Here is a 16,825-nt window from a genome sequence, read left to right as displayed (position 1 = left end):
ATGGGCCAAGTACTTATGGCCCATGTATGTAGCACATCACACATCCATACATCACATGCAGGCATAAATTGATCCAATCAATTAATCATCTGTAAGGCCCATTTGAAGCCCATTTTAAATCCATAATATTAACCATTAATATTATCCAGGTACATGGGCCGAATGGTTCAGCCCATATTGCTTTAAATGTTAAGTGGGATTTCAGTAGTTTTAACCTTTTAAAACTGGGCCTTTACAAGTTGGGCCGAATTAACCATTTAATTAAACATCAATCCTTAGGCTCGTTAGAGGGAAAATTAGGGTTGACCTTCAGCCTTCATTAAACCCTAGATTCGGTTCAAACAATTTGAACCAATCTTGGTTCGGATGGGTCTAGGGTTTGATTTTTAATTAAATCTTTAATTCAAGAAAATAATCTAAAATTAAATACTGATAAAATAAAATCAAGAATCAGTCAAACAGGGTTGTTCGCACAATCCACCCTGCAAAACAAAGGTTAGATCATAGTTTGCAGTTTCACAAACTGCAAATCGCAGAATGCAGTTCTCCCATCTGCGAAATCTTCTTCTCTGTGAAATCTCCTTTTCTGCGCCGCCATCTTCGATCCAAAATAAAATAAATAGAAATCCTATTTCTATTAATAATTACATCAGATCGAATACATATACATTGAGTCTAGAAAATAAAAAAAAAAATTATTTACAGACCAAAAATAATGAATAAAACAAGAAACTACAAATCTTGCAGGTTCCCTACGCAAACCAAGAATTCGATCTCCTCTTGTACGAACAACCCATAAATCAAGAAAATCATAAAGAACAGTTCTAAATAATAATCAGATTTAAGTAAAATTAATTTCAGATTATTCGCCCATAAATTTTGGGAACAGATTTCCCAAAACCCATATCTGCGCAAATCGGGTAGAACACCTTCTGCCCATTTGCGCAGGTTCAGATTTGAAACAAAATGGTTCAAGATTTGAACCATGGCTCTGATACCACTGAAGGGATGAGAGATCCATCCCATGGACGCCCAAACATTGCGGAATAAGGGGGCGAATTTCAAAAATTTTTCTCTCCCTTCAACTGGGAATCACATTCCCTATTTAGAAAATCATATTTTCAAGGATCATTCTTGAACCTTAAACTGAATCAGATCTGAACCAAAAGGAGTAGGAGAGAATTATACCTGATACGGAGAAGTAGTATCTCCCAACGAAGGTATTCACGCCCAAGGAAGGATCCAAAAACTGCTCCCACTGAAAATGGCGCAGTGCAGGATGGAATAGAATCAACAGTGTTCTTCTTCAAGAACTCTGTCCTTCGCAAGAATCAGCAGGATGGTACATGAGCACAGCTTCCTTTCAATCCTTTCTCAAAGAACTGATGTCAAGATCCAATCTTGACTTCTCCCACAACTGGAGATCGAACTGGAAAACAGGGCGGCAAGAACAGGAAGGCGGCAACAGAGTATTCGTAGGGTGCAGAATTCTCTCTCCTTGTTTTCAGCACTAAAGGAAATCTGATGTGTGTCTAAAGGCTGCCACCCCCTTCTTTTTGCTAAACTAGAAAAATCAGCTCCTAATCTCATTAGGAGCTGCTTATCCAAATCATATTTGGATCAGCCTTCTCTTCAGGTGATAAGGATAAATCCTTATCTTATCTACATATTAGATTAGCTTTCTCCTAATCTCATTAGGAGGTTTCTAAATCTGAATCACATTCAGATCTGGACTCTCTGAGTGGATAGGGTCAAGACCCTATCCAATCTACTAATCCATCTCAAAATTTGCCCCATTATTAACTAAAGAAATAGCCCAATTCAAAATGGGCTTTAGGCCCATTAAGCTTATGTGCTCACTAAACCTTCCTAACTGCTGCCCAATTGGGCTTCCTTGTATGGCGTGGGACCCAAGCATTGATCTACACATCAGCCACATGGGTTCGGCCTAGCCTTTGTAACAAGGCCTGGTTGAATACACTATTAAAGACAGTGCACCCCCTGAAACCCATCGAATGGGCTCTATGGGACCAACACTTACCCTAAGTAGTGCCTGGGCCAAGCCACCTTGTAACACCCAGGGACTGTGGGCAGATGCAAGATTAGCCCATCAAGTATTATCCTCAATGGATTTACACTTAACCTCTCAGCCCATAATGATCATACATTGCCCGTTAAGAGAGGACCTCTCCCTCAGCTGCAAGGAACAGTGTTGCACTCTCTGCTTATATGGATCCCGGGAATTAAAACCTTCTTGCAAACATTTTAGAAACCATAGTATATATATATATATATACTTTTATATCTCATATAAAATATATTTTGCAAAAACAAATCTCAACGATTGAAATTGGTTGCCAGTTGTCTTGGTTTCCATCATTGAGAGTGCATCCCCCATCATTACCTTTGTCCGACAAAGGGGGTGATCCTGTCACTATGATCACCCACTCAGATGAATTCTCAGACAGTCCCAACATACCCAGGTTTTGACTCCCACTAAGGATCTCACTGAATGGTATATCAAAGACAGCCCAATCCGACACCTAGTGCAGTATCATAATCGAGTCTAGGGGTCGGGTGTAACTTTCCAGTTTTGCCCATTAATCTCCAAGGTCCAGGGCAATACTGAAAATCTTGTCTAGTTCAAAGATTCAATTAATCCTACACTGTATGTGCCTAGGGTCTCACCCTGGAAGCTGAGACAGGCCACCCCAACCGACTTGGTGGCACCACAGTGTCAGCCTTGTCAGGATAGGTCTCCCCAGACCGACCCACTGGCTGTGAACATTCTAAACTAACACGAGTCTCATTAAGTGTCCAGTTTAAGGGTATTACACAGAAACATACCAAGGGAACATGAATCAAATATGCACTTTTATTCATTTACAATAAACTCATAAAGTACATCATTCTGATTGAAGCTAAGGGCATACAAAACTGTCTAACACGAACCCATGTGATTTGTGTGTAGATCAATTCTTGGGTCCCACGCCATACAAAGAAGCCCAACTGGGTAGCAGTTTGGAAGACTTTTTGAGCACATAACCTTATTGGGCCTAAAGCCCATTTCGAACTGGGCTGATTTGATCAGTCATTATTAAGGGGTGAATCTGAGATTAGGATGATCCCAAAAGCTTATCTAATGTGCAGATAGGATTAAGAAGAGTCCTAATCCAAATACTGATTTGGATAAGGGGCAACTCCTGATCTGATCAGGAAGTCTTTATCTTAATCATTAAGCAACTGGAAGAAACCCTAATCGAATTACATGAATTCGAACCCTAGGGAGATAGAACACACAACACACATCCTGCAGTTTTGTGAGATAGGATCTCAGAAACCCTAGAGAAAAGAAAAGCAGTTCGCCATCTATTTCTCTAGTTCCCTCCTGTTGCAGCTACCACCACCTGTCACAGTTCGATTTCTCTATCTAAGAAAGATCAAGAGTAGTTCTTGATTTCAGTCTTTGTTGAAAGGCTGATTCGGTTTGGTGCTCATTGTCATCCAAAGGATTCTTATGAAGGATTCAGTGTGTAGGACGCACCCTATTAGTTCTATTCGACAGTTGCTGTGTCTTCTTCAGCAGGAGCAGATCTTGGTTCCTTCTTTAGGTGTGAACACCAACTTTGGGAGAAATTGTTTTCTCTAGATCAGGTATAATTACTCCCTTCACTTTTGGTTCAAATCTGATTCGGTTCTGGTTCAAATAGGATCCTTGAATCTTGATTATAAAATTAGGGAATGCGATTCCTAGTTGAAAGGTAGGTGGAAAATTTTTGAAATTCGCCCACCCATTCTGCAACTATTTTGGCATCCATACGATGGATTCTACCATCCATTTCAGAACTACCATCGAATACTAGACAAAACTCTTTTGTCCTTCGAAGGTATTTGAGTATGTTCTTCACAGTAGTCCAATGCTCCTGCCATGGGTTAGCCTGGAACCGGTTTACAACACTCACCGCCTGAGCAATGTCAGGGCGAGTGCATACCATGACACACAAGATGCTCCCTACGGATGATGCATAGGGAACGTCTTTCATGCCCTCAATCTCCTCAGAAGTCTTGGGAGACATCTTTTTGGAGAGATTGACTCCGTGCCTGAAAGGAACTTTTCCTTTCTTGGAGTTCTCCATGCTGTACCTTTTGACAATTTTGTCAATGTAAGCAGCCTGGAATAATCCAATTATCTGCTTCGATCTATCTCTATAAAGTCAAAAACCCAGTATATAGGAGGATTCTCCAAGATCTTTCATGGGGAATTGCTGCAAAAGCCACACTATGACCGAAGTCAACATTCCTACGTCATTCCTAATGAGTAAGATATCATCCACGTACAACACCAAGAAGGTGACCTTATCCCCACTAGAGTTCCTGTAAACAGAGGGCTCATCTGGATTCTGCTCAAAGTCAAACGATTTGACTACAGAGTCAAAATGGATGTTGTGTGACAACAATAGAGCCATTACTCAGGCTAAGGAGCCACGAGCCCACTCGATGTCGAAGCACATTGAGAGGAAGTACCACGTACTGCGGGAGATTGTTGGTAGAGGGGACGTCCTGATTCAGAAAGTAGCGTCAGCGGAAAATGTAGCAGACCCAGTGACAAAGCGGGAGCTGTTAGACAGTTTTGTATGCCCTTAGCTTCAATCAGAATGATGTACTTTATGAGTTTATTGTAAATGAATAAAAGTGCATATTTGATTCATGTTCCCTTGGTATGTTTCTGTGTAATACCCTTAAACTGGACACTTAATGAGACTTGTGTTAGTTTAGAATGTTCACAGCCAGTGGGTCGGTCTGGGGAGACCTATCCTGACAAGGTTGACACTGTGGTGCCACCAAGTCGGTTAGGGTGGCCTGTCTCAGCTGCCAGGGTGAGACCCTAGGCACATACAGTGTAGGATTAATTGAATTTTTGAGCTGGACCAGATTTTCAGTATTGCCCTGGAACTTGGAGATTGATGGGCGAAACTGGAAAGTTACACCCGACCCCAAAACTCGATTATGATACTGCACTAGGTGTTGGATTGGGCTGTCTTTGATGTACCAATCAGTGAGATCCTTAGCGGGGGTCAAAACCTGGGTATGTTGGGACAATCCGAGAATTCATCTGAGTGGGTGATCATAGTGACAGGATCAGCCCCTTTGTTGGACAAAGGTAATGATCAGGGATGCACTCTCATTGATGGAAACCAAGACTGCCGGCAGCCGATTCAACCGTTGAGATTTGTTTTGCAAAGTATATTTTATATGAGATATAAAAGTATATATATTATGGTTTCTAAAATGTTTGCAAGTAACTTTTAATTCCCGGGATCCATATAAGTGGAGAGTGCAACACTGTTCCTTGCAGACGAGGGAGAGGTCCTCTCTTGTCAGTTAGTGTATGATCATTATGGGCTGAGAGGTTAAGTGTAAGATCATTGAGGATAATACCTGATGGGCTAATCTTGCATCTACCCACAGCCCCTTGGTGTTACAAGGTGGCTTGGCCCAGGGACCACTTAGGGTAAGTGTTGGTCCCATAGAGCCCATTCGATGGGTTTCAGGGGGTGCACTGTCTTTAATAGTGTATTCGGCCAGGCCTTGTTACAAAGGATAGGCCGAACCCATGTGGCTGATGTGTAGATCAATGCTTGGGTCCCCCGCCATACAAGGAAGCCCAACTGGGCAGCAGTTAGGAAGGTTAAGTGAGCACATAAGCTTAATGGGCCTAAAGCCCATTTCGAATTGGGCTATTTCTTTAGTTAATAATGGGGCAAATTTTGAGATGGATTAGTAGATAGGATAGGGTCTTGACCCTATCCACTCAGAGAGTCCAGATCTTAATGTGATTTAGATTTAGAAACCTCCTAATGAGATTAGGAGAAAGCTAATCTAATCTGTAGATAGGATAAGGGTTTATCCTTATCACCTGAAGAGAAGGCTAATCCAAATATGATTTGGATAAGCAGCTCCTAATGAGATTAGGAGCTGATTTTTCTAGTTTAACAAAAAGAAGGGGGTGGCAGCCTTTAGACACACATCAGATTTCCTTTAGTGCTGAAAACAAGGAGAGAGAATTCTGCACCCTGCGAATACTTTGTTGCCGCCTTCCTGTTCTTGCCGCCCTGTTTTCCAGTTCGATCTCCAGTTTGGGAGAAGTCAAGATTGGATCTTGACATCAGTTCTTTGAGAAAGGATTGAAAGGAAGCTGTGCTCACGTACCATCCTGCTGATTCTTGTGAACGACAGAGTTCTTGGAGAAGAACACTGTTGATTCTATTCCATCCTGCATTGTGCCATTTTCAGTGGGAGTAGTTTTTGGATCCTTCCTTGGGCGTGAACACCTTCGTTGGGAGATACTACTTCTCCGTATCAGGTATAATTCTCTTCTACTCCTTTTGGTTCAGATCTGATTCAGTTTAAGGTTCAAGAATGATCCTTGAAAATATGATTTTCTAAATAGGGAATGTGATTCCCAGTTGAAGGGAGAGAAAAGTTTTTGAAATTCGCCCCCTTATTCCGCAATCTTTGGGCATCCATGGGATGGGTCTCTCATCCCTTCACATCTTTCAGGCTTACCGTTAAATGGTCGTTTTGTCATCTTACCTCGGAGGCAAGGCTCACAAGTGGGAAGATCTTCTACAGTTAGAAAATCTAAAGGACCATTTTTTACCAGCCTTATGATTCGGTCAACACCGATATGGCCAAGTTGGTAATGCCACAGGGCACATGGGACTAATTATATCACGAGTCCTTTTCTTGGAGATTTCGACCGACATAGTTTCGATTAAGTTAGTTTCTAGAGAAGGATGTAGAACATAGAGACCGTTCTCCAGTTCCCCGCATAGAATGAATTTATTGTTCCTTTTAATAGTAATCGCATTACTAAAACAGACAGTATATCCATCGGCACACAGTTTAGAAACAGAAATCAGATTTCTTCATAAGTTTTGTATATAAAGGCAATCCTTAAGTACAAGTATTCCTTCTCTAAAGAATAATTCTACGGTTCCTATCGCCGTAGCTACAACCCTTGCAAAAGTCCCCATGTAAAATGTCACTTCTCCTTCACTCAGCCTTTTGCTTACTTTGAACCCCTGTAGTGAATTACATGCATGAGTTGAAGCCCCGGAGTCAACACACCAGGACATAGAAGCAACTAACAGATTAGTTTCCATGACACAAGTTTCGAAAGTACCTTTCTTAGATTCTTGGTAGGCAGGACGGTTCCTCTTCCAGTGGCCGGCCTGCTTACAGAAGTGACAGACATCAGATGCCTTGTCTTTCTTTTGTTTCTTAGATATATTGGCCTTTTTCTGGGGTTTCCTCTTTGCTCTCCTCTTCTTGCCAGATTTGCCAGCTTCAACAAGCCTGGCTATTGGCTCATCCTTTCTAATCAGTTCCTCGGTTAGTTGCAACATATTGTTGAGCTCTTGAACGCTGACATTCAGCTTGTTCATATTATAATTCATTATGAATGGATTAAAGGACGGAGGCAAGGAGTTAAGAATAGTGTCTATCTGTGTGACCAGATCTAGCCCGGACCCAAGGGCCTCTAGCTCGTTTATGTAACCCATCATCCAGAGACAATGGTCATGAACTTGTGGCCCTTTGGTCATGTACGCAGTCATGAACTGCTTTAGGACCTTTTGACGAGTAGAACGATTCTGCTCTTCGTACATAGCTTTTAGAATATCCAATATGTCCTTGGCGAGTTCGATCTGATCGAACTACCTCTTTATCGGATTATCTAAAGAGGCTATGATATAGCAGCGGGCTAGGGAGTTTTTCTCCTCCCATTCTTGGTATTCCCTCCTACGGGCTTCTGAAGCCTTGTCTCCCGGACGATCCGGTGCAGGATTCTTTGCCACATTATCTAACTTTTCTGAAGTCAGGACCAACATAAGGTTTCTGTACCAGTCGGCATAGTTTGGACGCTTAAGTTTGTTGTCGTCAAGAAACTTAGCAAATTGTCTATTTGCCATTTTCTGGTAAAATAACAAAACGTTATTCCACAACCTTAGTTTGATTCATGTTACCTACATAGATATGGCTTTTAATCTATGTTCCATTTCCTTTTGTTCATCTCTGAGATTTTCCTCCTATCTCAGTGACGGAGATGGCAAAATGTCTCTAGAAATGTGGGAAATCACATAGGGTGCATGGAGCCAACTGTTTCAGCTACATAACCCCACCACCTTTCTGTGACGAATCATATCCACTCATCGTATGAGTTTCCCTTTGACCTCTGTCTGACAAGGTTCATAGCCATTTTAGGGTAAACCTTACTGTCCAGTGAGTGCTCACCCATCATATTCAAGTTACGCCAAGGTACTGTGAGGGAGTTCCCATTTTCTAGTGAAGCCCCTCCCACATCGGTCTATGATGCCCCTTTCATCTTATGAAGCACTCTGACGCACCCAACAACAAATGGATAGCCCAATTTTATGGTACGTTTCCTCATTACTGAAAGACCCATCATCGTGCTAATGACGGAAGGCCTTTAGAGAGTCCATCACATGGATCTCCCTATCACATGCACTTATATTACCGGAGGGAACAAGAGATTACGCCCTAGTTAATTTAGGTCAAACCGAAGTGGCTCCCACTGACTTTCATAAAGTTAGATTTCTAGTGGCCCAATTCGGCTAGGGTTTCCGCATGTGACCTCTTTCAGGGTTGTGGGGCCCACCATGAAGGGAGGGGTCATCCAATGACCGTAAGGGACACCATGGCAATGATGTGCATTCAGCCATGGTGTGCGTAAGAGCCACTATCGTATCATCACGGGCCAAATGCTTATGGCCCATGGTCGCAGCACATCAAACATCCACACATCGCATGTAATGGAAGAATTGATCCAATCAATTACTTGCTATAAAGCCCATTAACAAACCCATTTATAATCCATAATATTAACAATTAACATTACCTAGGTACATGGACTGAATAGCAGGTAGCAGTTCGGCCCATATAGCTTTTACACAAAAGTGGGCTTTTGCAGTTTTAACTCTTTAAAACTAGGATTCACAGGTTGGGCCAAATTGGTTCTTCCAATTAAAGATTAGTTTCAGACCTGAAAGTGGGAGAAATCAGGGCTGAGAACAGCCCCATTCGAACCCTAGATTCGGTCCAAACAACTTTGGTCCAATCTGGTCCGAAATGGTCCAAGACCAATTTTTAATTCAAGAAAGATCTGAAATTAATATTTCTGATTTTAGACAATTAGAAATGGCAGTTTGATTTCAATCGTTGGAATTTTGTTTTGCAAAATTTATATAATATATATATATATATATATATATATATATATATATATATACGGTTTCAAAATGTTTGCAAAAAGGTTTTAAATCCCAGGATCCATATAAGTGGAGAGTGCAACACTGTTCCTTGTAGCCGAGGGAGAGGTCCTCTCTTGTCGAGCAGTGTATGATCATTATGGGCTGAGAGGTTAAGTGTAAGACCATTGAGGATAATACCTAATGGGCTAATCTTGCATCTGCCCACAGTCCCTGGGTGTTACAAGGTGGCTTGGCCCAGGGACCACTTAGGGTAAGTGTTGGGCCCATAGAGCCCATTTGATGGGTTTTAGGGGGTGCACTGTCTTTAACAGTGTATTCGGCCTGGCCTTGTAACAAAGGCTGGGCCGAACCCATGTGGCTGATGTGTAGATCAATGCTTGGGTCCCACACCATACAAGGAAGCCCAACTGGGCAGCAGTTAGGAAGGATAAGTGAGCACATAAGCTTAATGGGCCTAAAGCCCATTTCGAACTGGGCTATTTATTTAGTTAATAAAGGGGCGAATTCTGAGATGGATTAGTAGATAGGATAGGGTCTTGATCCTATCCACTCAGAGAGTTCAAATCTGAATATGATTCAGATCTAGAAACCTCCTAATGAGATTAGGAGAAAGCTAATCTAATCTGCAGATAAGATAAGGGTTTATCCCTATCACCTAAAGAGAAGTCTTATCCAAATATGATTTCGATAAGCTGCTCCTAATTGGATTAGGAGCTGATCTTTTAGGTTAACAAAAGAAGGAGGGGGCGGCAGCCTTTACAAGACACACCACATCAGATTTTCTTTAGTGCTGAAATCAAGAAGAGAGAATTCTGCACCCTGCGAATACTCTGTTGCTGCCTCCCTGTTCTTGCCGCCCTGTTTGCCAGTTTGATCTCCAGTTGTGGGAGAAGTCAAGATTGGATCTTGACATCAGTTCTTTGAGAAAGGATTGAAAGGAAGCTGTGCTCACATACCATCCTGCTGATTCTTGCGAAGGACAGAGTTCTTGGAGAAGAACACTGCTGATTCTGTTCCACCTACACTGCGCCATCTTCAGTGGGAGCAGTCTTTGGATCCTTCCTTGGGCATGAACACCTTCGTTGGGAGATATTACTTCTCCGTATCAGGTATAATCCTTCCCACTCCTTTTTGGTTCAGATCTGGTTCAGTTTATGGTTCAGAATTGATCCTTGAAAATATGATTTTCTAAATGGGGAATACGATTCCCAGTTGAAGGGAGAGAAAAATTTTTGAAATTCGCCCCTTATTTCGCAATCTTTGGGCGTCCATGGGATGGATCTCTCATCCCTTCAATAACATGAATCAAATATGTACTTTATTCATTTACATTAAATGTCATAAGGTACATCCTTCTGATTGGAGCTAAGGGCATACACTATCGAACATTTTTAGCTACTTTGTCCATTTTTTTTTTATGTTAGGACCAGCATAAGGTTTCGGTACCAGTCAGCGTTGTTTGGGCCTTTGAGTTTGTTGTCGTCCAACAATTTAGCGAATTTTCCATTTGCCATTTCTGATGAAAAGAAAATATTAGTCCACAACCTTATTTGATTCATGTTATCTACATAGATTTGGCTTTTAATCTATGTTCCATTCCCATTTGTTCATCTCTGAGATTTTCCTCCTATCTCAGTGACGGAGACTACGAATTTTGTCTCTGGAAATGTGGGAAATCACATAGGGTGCATGGAGCCAACTGTTTCAGCTGCATAACCCCACCACCTTTTTGTGAAGGATCTCAGACAAGGTTCATTGCCATTTTAGGTTAAACCTTTCTATCCAGTGAGTGTTCACCCATCATATTCGTGCATGCCCAGGTACCTTGAGAGAGTCTTCCATTTTAGGATAGGCCCCTCCCACATCGGTCTATGACGCCCCTATCATCTTTTGAAACATTCCAACAAATCCGGCAGCAAATGGATAACCCAATTTTATGGTGCATTTCCTCATTACTGAAGGACCCACCTTCATGCTAATGATGGAAGGCCATTAGAGAGTTCATCATATGAATCTCCCTATCACATGTACTCATATTTCAGCGGAGGGAACAAAAATTATGCCCTAGTTTAATTTAGGTCAAACCAAAGTGTCTCCCACTAACTTTCACAAAGCCAGATTTTGATGGGCCCTAAACGACTAGGGTTCCGCATGGTTGCTCTTGGGGAGGAAGCTGATGTGGGGCCCACCACAAAAGGAGATCATCCAATGATCTTAAGGACACCATGGCAAAGATGTGCATTCAGCCATGGTGTGCGCAAGAGCCACTATCATATCAGCATGGGCCAAGTACTTATGGCCCTTGAACGTTGCACATCACACATCCATACATCACATACAGGGATAAAATTGATCCAATCAATTAATATCTATAAAACCCATTATTAAAGCCCATAATAATTCATAATATTACTGATTAATATTATCTAGGTTTATGGGCTGAATTGCAAAGAGCAGTTCGGCCCATATAGCTTCTATGCAGTTAATGGGCTAAAGTAGTTTTAACACATTAAAACTAGGTTTTACAGGTGTGGGCCGAATTACATCTTGCAATTAACCATCAACTCCTGGACCCAAGAATGAAAAATTAGGGCTGATAACAGCTCCCATCGAACCACAGATTTGGTCCAATGTGGATCGAATGGGTCAAGGGTTTGATTTTTAATTCAAGATTATGATCTGAAATTAAATTATTGATAAAAGACATTCAAGAATCAGTACAAGGGCTGTTCGTAGATCTGATACCCTGCAAAACAGAGGTTACTTCGCAGTTTGTAGTTTCTCAAATTGTAAATCGTAGACAGCCGAACCCTAATATGCAAAACTCCTTCCTTTTGCGCGATCTGCTTCGAATTTGAATGAAATAAAATAGAGAACCATAGTTTTCTATTAATATTACATCAAAAGGAATTCCTATACATTTTGTCTAAAAATTAAAAAAAAAAATAATTACAGACAAGAATGAACAGAACAATAGGTGCACAATTTTCTTGCGCCAATCAAGACTTCGATCTCCTCTGTACGAACAACCCATAAATCAAGATAAATATAAAGGGGTTAGGTGTAACATTCCAGTTTTTCCCATCTATATCCAAGGTCCAGGGCAATACTGGAATTCTGGTCCGGTTCAGGGTTTCAAGAAAACCCACACTACATGTACCTCAGGTCTCACCCTAACAGCTGAGACAAGCCACCCCAACCAACTTGGTGGCACATCATTGTCAGCCTTGGCAGGATAAATCTCCCCAGATCTATCCAACGGCTGTGAAGATTCTAAACTAACACGAGTCTCATAAGTGTCTAGTTTAAGGGTATTACACAGAAACACACCATAATAACATGAATCAAAATGTACTTTATTCATTTACATTAAATGTCATAATGTACATCATTCTGATTGGAGCTAAGGGCATACACTGCCTAACAGTTTCATGTTGATATTGGTATGTTTCTATGAAATTACCCCTTAAACTGGACACTTGTGAGACTCGTGTTACTTTATAATATTCTTAGCTGTTGGAATAATAGACTTTGGGAGTTTATCTAGCCAAGGCTGACACTAATGTGCTGCCAAAGAAGTTGGGGCAGCTTGTCTCAGCTACTTGGGTTAGACCCAAAGCACATGCAATGTGTTTAGATGAAACACTGAACTCAGACCATTTTACAGTTATGCCCTGAACCTTGGAGATTGATGGGCAAAACTGGAAAGTTACACATAACTCCTAGACTTGATTATGGTACTGCACTAGGTGTTGGATTGTGTAGTCTTTGATATGCCAATCAGTGAGATCCATTGAGGGTCAAAACCTGGGTATGTTGGGGTAGTCTGAGAATTCATCTGAGTGGGTGATCGTAGTTATAGGATTGGCCCCTTTATCAGACAAAGTGAATGATAGGACTTACACTCTCTCTGATGGAAACCTAAACTCCTGGCAATGGATTTCAACTGTGTTTGAGATTTGGATTTGCAAACTATATTTATATGATATATATATATATATATATATATATATATTATGTTTTATGAAAAATGCAAAAGCTTTTAATTCTCGGGATCAATTCGAGCAGAGAGTGTGACACTATACCTTGTAGCTAGGGGAGAGGTCCTTCCCTGTTGGGCAGTGTTGTGATCATTATGGGCCGAGAGGTTAAGTGTAAGAAACCATTAAGGGTTGATTACCAAATGGGCTATATCTTACTTAAGTCCATTATCCTTGGGTCTTCATAGGAAGGCTGAATTCAAGTATCATTTTAGTGTAAATGTTGAGCCCATAGTGATGTGCTTAGGGGTTCACTGTGTTTAGAAGTCCCGGATTGCTGGAAAGTCGGGCGGTTTTGCAGATTCCCATAGCTTAGAATGGGATGATCCCTTCATCCCGGATTATACGTGCTCTAATAGGGATCATATCTCCTTTGTGGTTGCCCCAGAAAACCACCTGCCGCATTCACTTGCTCAATGGTCTCCTCTTGAAGAGTTGGGCACATATCGGTTTGATGCCCTACTACCGAAGATATCCCACAAGCCTCCACCATTTGCATATTACCTACAGCCATTTGATGAACAAGAGAAGTTAGACTCACAATTTGTTGTTCAAGGGAAGAGATATTTACCACATTAGCATGCTTGGATGGAGGGTCAAGCCTATAGCCGAATTGTTGAGAATTGGCCGCCATATTTGCAATCACGTTTCTCGCAGCCTCGAGAGTTTTGTCCACTAAAGCTCTTCCACTAGCAGCATCAATCATGCTCCTATCAGTGGGTTGAAGTCCCTCATAGAAATACTAGATAAGTAGCTACTCACTAATTTGATGATGGGGGCAGCTTGCACATAATTTTTTAAAACATTCCCAATATTCAAGTAGGGACTCCCCGTTGTACTGCCTTACACTACAAATTTATTTTCTAATGTTGGCCGCCCTTGAAGCTGGGAAACATTTCTCTAAAAATAGCCTCTTCATCTCATTCCATGTGGTAAGATAATAAAGCCAATCCTTAGTTGAATCCTTCAAAGAAAACGGAAAGGCTCTTAATTTAATTTGTTCTTCACTCACCCCCGTGGGTTTCATACTCGTGCATACCACATGCAGCTCCTTCAAATGCTTGTGAGGATCCTCACCTGCAAGACCATGAAAAGTGGGTAAGAGATGTATCAGTCCAGATTTTAATTCAAAAGTAGCATCAGCATCTAAAGCAAGAAAAGTTATGCATAAGGGTTGCTGATTCAAATCAGGTGCGGCAAGCTCTTTCAAAGTTCAGTTTCCAGCCATGATGTCCTCCTCTCTCAAATTAGAACCACTAATAGATAAGGAATCAAAAGCTGGATTGTTCTCTTCAGAATGACTCCGAGCTTCCCTCCTTAACTTGTGCAAAGTTCCCTCTATTTCTAGATCGTACTACAAATCACCTTGCTTAGAAAATTGAGTTACAGACATAAATCAAGGAAACCCTAATAACCCATGAACGACATACCCTAAAAAAGAAATCTAGAATGATGAAAATAAATAAATAAATAAATAAAACATACAATATTCTATGCTAAAACACAAACAATCAAAGTGATCTATATATATTTTTTTCAAACATTTCAAGAAACGAAACAATGATCACAAGAAGCACAAAAACTTATTAGAAAAACTCCCGGCAACGTGAACGAATGTAAGATCCATCTTATGGACGCCAAAAGGATTGCGGAATGGGTGGGCGAATTTCAAAAATTTTCCTACCTTCTCCCAACTGGGAATTGTATTCCCTAAATTTAGAATACAAAATTCAAGGATCCAACTTGAACCATAATTGAACCAGATCTGAACCAAAAGGAAAATGGAGGATTATACATGATCCGGAGAAGCAGTATCTCCCAAAGTTAGTGTTCACGCCCAAAGAAGACACCAAGATCTGCTCCTGCTGAAGATGACACAACTGTAGGTGGAACGGAACCAGCAGAGCGCGTCCTACACACTAGATCCTTCTCAAGAACCCTCTGGAAACTCTGAGCACCAAATCTTTTACTGTCTTTTCTGAAAGACTGATGTCAAGAATTGATTTCTTGATTTCTTTCTTCTGCAAAGATCAAATCTTGCAAGAAGGGACGGCGGAGGCTGGAGGAGAACTCCTGGGATGAAGATGGTTGAATTGCTTATCTTCTCTCTGGAGTGTGTATGAGATCCTATCTCAATTCGCTGGATGCTTTCTTGTTTGAACCCTTGGTTCGAAAATCGCTTTTCTCTCTTGGGGTTTCTCCTCTTTTCTTCTTGATTAAGAAACCTCCTAAATTAGGAGTTATCCCAATCCAAAACAGTATTTGGATAGGGGATTATCTTAATCCTATCTGCAGATTAAGTTAGCTTACTCCTGATCTTATCAGGAGGTTGCCAGATTCAAATCTGATTTGAATTTGGTCTCCCAGAGTGGATAAGGTTAAAGACCCAATCCTTTTGCTAACATTAATCTCAGATCCGCCCCATAGATGGGTGATCATATCAGCCCAGCTCAAAATGGGCTTTTGGCCCATTAAGTGTTCAGTGCTTAACTAGTTTCCAATCTGCTGACCAGTTGGGCTTCTTTGTATGCCATGGGACCCAAGCATTGATCTAAACACCAGCCACATGGGTTCAGCCTAGCCTTTATTACAAGGCCCAGCCGAATTCACTGAAAAGCTCAGTGAACCCCTGAGCCCATCACATGGACCCTATGGGCCCAACACTTACATTAAGTGGTCCCTGGGCCAAGCCATCTTATAAAAACCCAGGGACTGTGGGCAGGTGCAAGATTAGCCCATCAAGTACTATCCTAAATGGTCTTACACTTAACCTCTCAGCCCTTAATGATCAAGCTCTGCCCGTCAAGAGAGGACCTCTCCCTCGGCTGCAAGGAACAGTGCCGCACTCTCCACTCACATGGATCCCGTATGTATATATTAATTTTGCAAAACAAAATTCCAACGATTGAAATCAACTGCTGGCAGTTTGGTTTCCATCAGAGAGAGTGCATTCTCGATCATTACCTTTGTCCGACAAAGGGGCTGATCCTGTCACTGTGATCACCCACTCAGATGAATTCTCAGACTGTCCCAACATACCCAGGTTTTGATCCCTGCTAAGGATCTCACGGATTGGCATATCAAAGACAGCCCAATCCGACACCTAGTGAAGTGTCATAATCGAGTGTAGGGGTCAGGTGTAACTTTCCAGTTTTGCCCATCTGTCTCCAAGGTCTAGGGCAATACTGGAAATTTGGTCCGGTTCAAGGATTCGAGTAATCCCATACAGCATGTGCCTTGGGTCTTACCCTGGTGGCCGAGACAGGCCATCCCAACACTTGGTGGCACACCAGAATCAGCCTTGGCAGGATAAATCTCCCCAGACTTATCCAATGGCTGTGAACATTTAAAACTAACATGAGTCTCTATAAGTGTCCAGTTTCAGGGTCTTACACAGAGTTATACCAAACAACATGAATCAAACATGCACTTTATTTATTTGCACTAAATATCAAAAGTACATCAAATCAAATTGAAGCTAAGGGCATGCAA

The 16,825-nt window shown here is 41.5% G+C and overlaps 1 non-coding gene across 1 annotated transcript; it reads left to right on the top strand.

Annotated features, from left to right (window-relative positions):
• The first annotated feature begins 14,097 nt into the window (after positions 1 to 14,097).
• LOC148800645 (small nucleolar RNA R71) lies at positions 14,098 to 14,204 on the top strand. The gene has a single exon (XR_016071094.1). It is a non-coding gene; the product is annotated as a small nucleolar RNA R71 (small nucleolar RNA).
• The last annotated feature ends 2,621 nt before the right edge of the window (positions 14,205 to 16,825 follow it).

The sequence above is a fragment of the Nelumbo nucifera genome, chromosome 4 (genome assembly GCF_055504915.1).
Source record: "Nelumbo nucifera cultivar China Antique chromosome 4, China Antique-T2T, whole genome shotgun sequence".
NCBI lineage: Eukaryota > Viridiplantae > Streptophyta > Magnoliopsida > Proteales > Nelumbonaceae > Nelumbo > Nelumbo nucifera.
The sequence above is the reverse complement of the archived record's forward strand: the minus strand, read 5'-3'. Positions and strand labels throughout refer to the sequence as shown.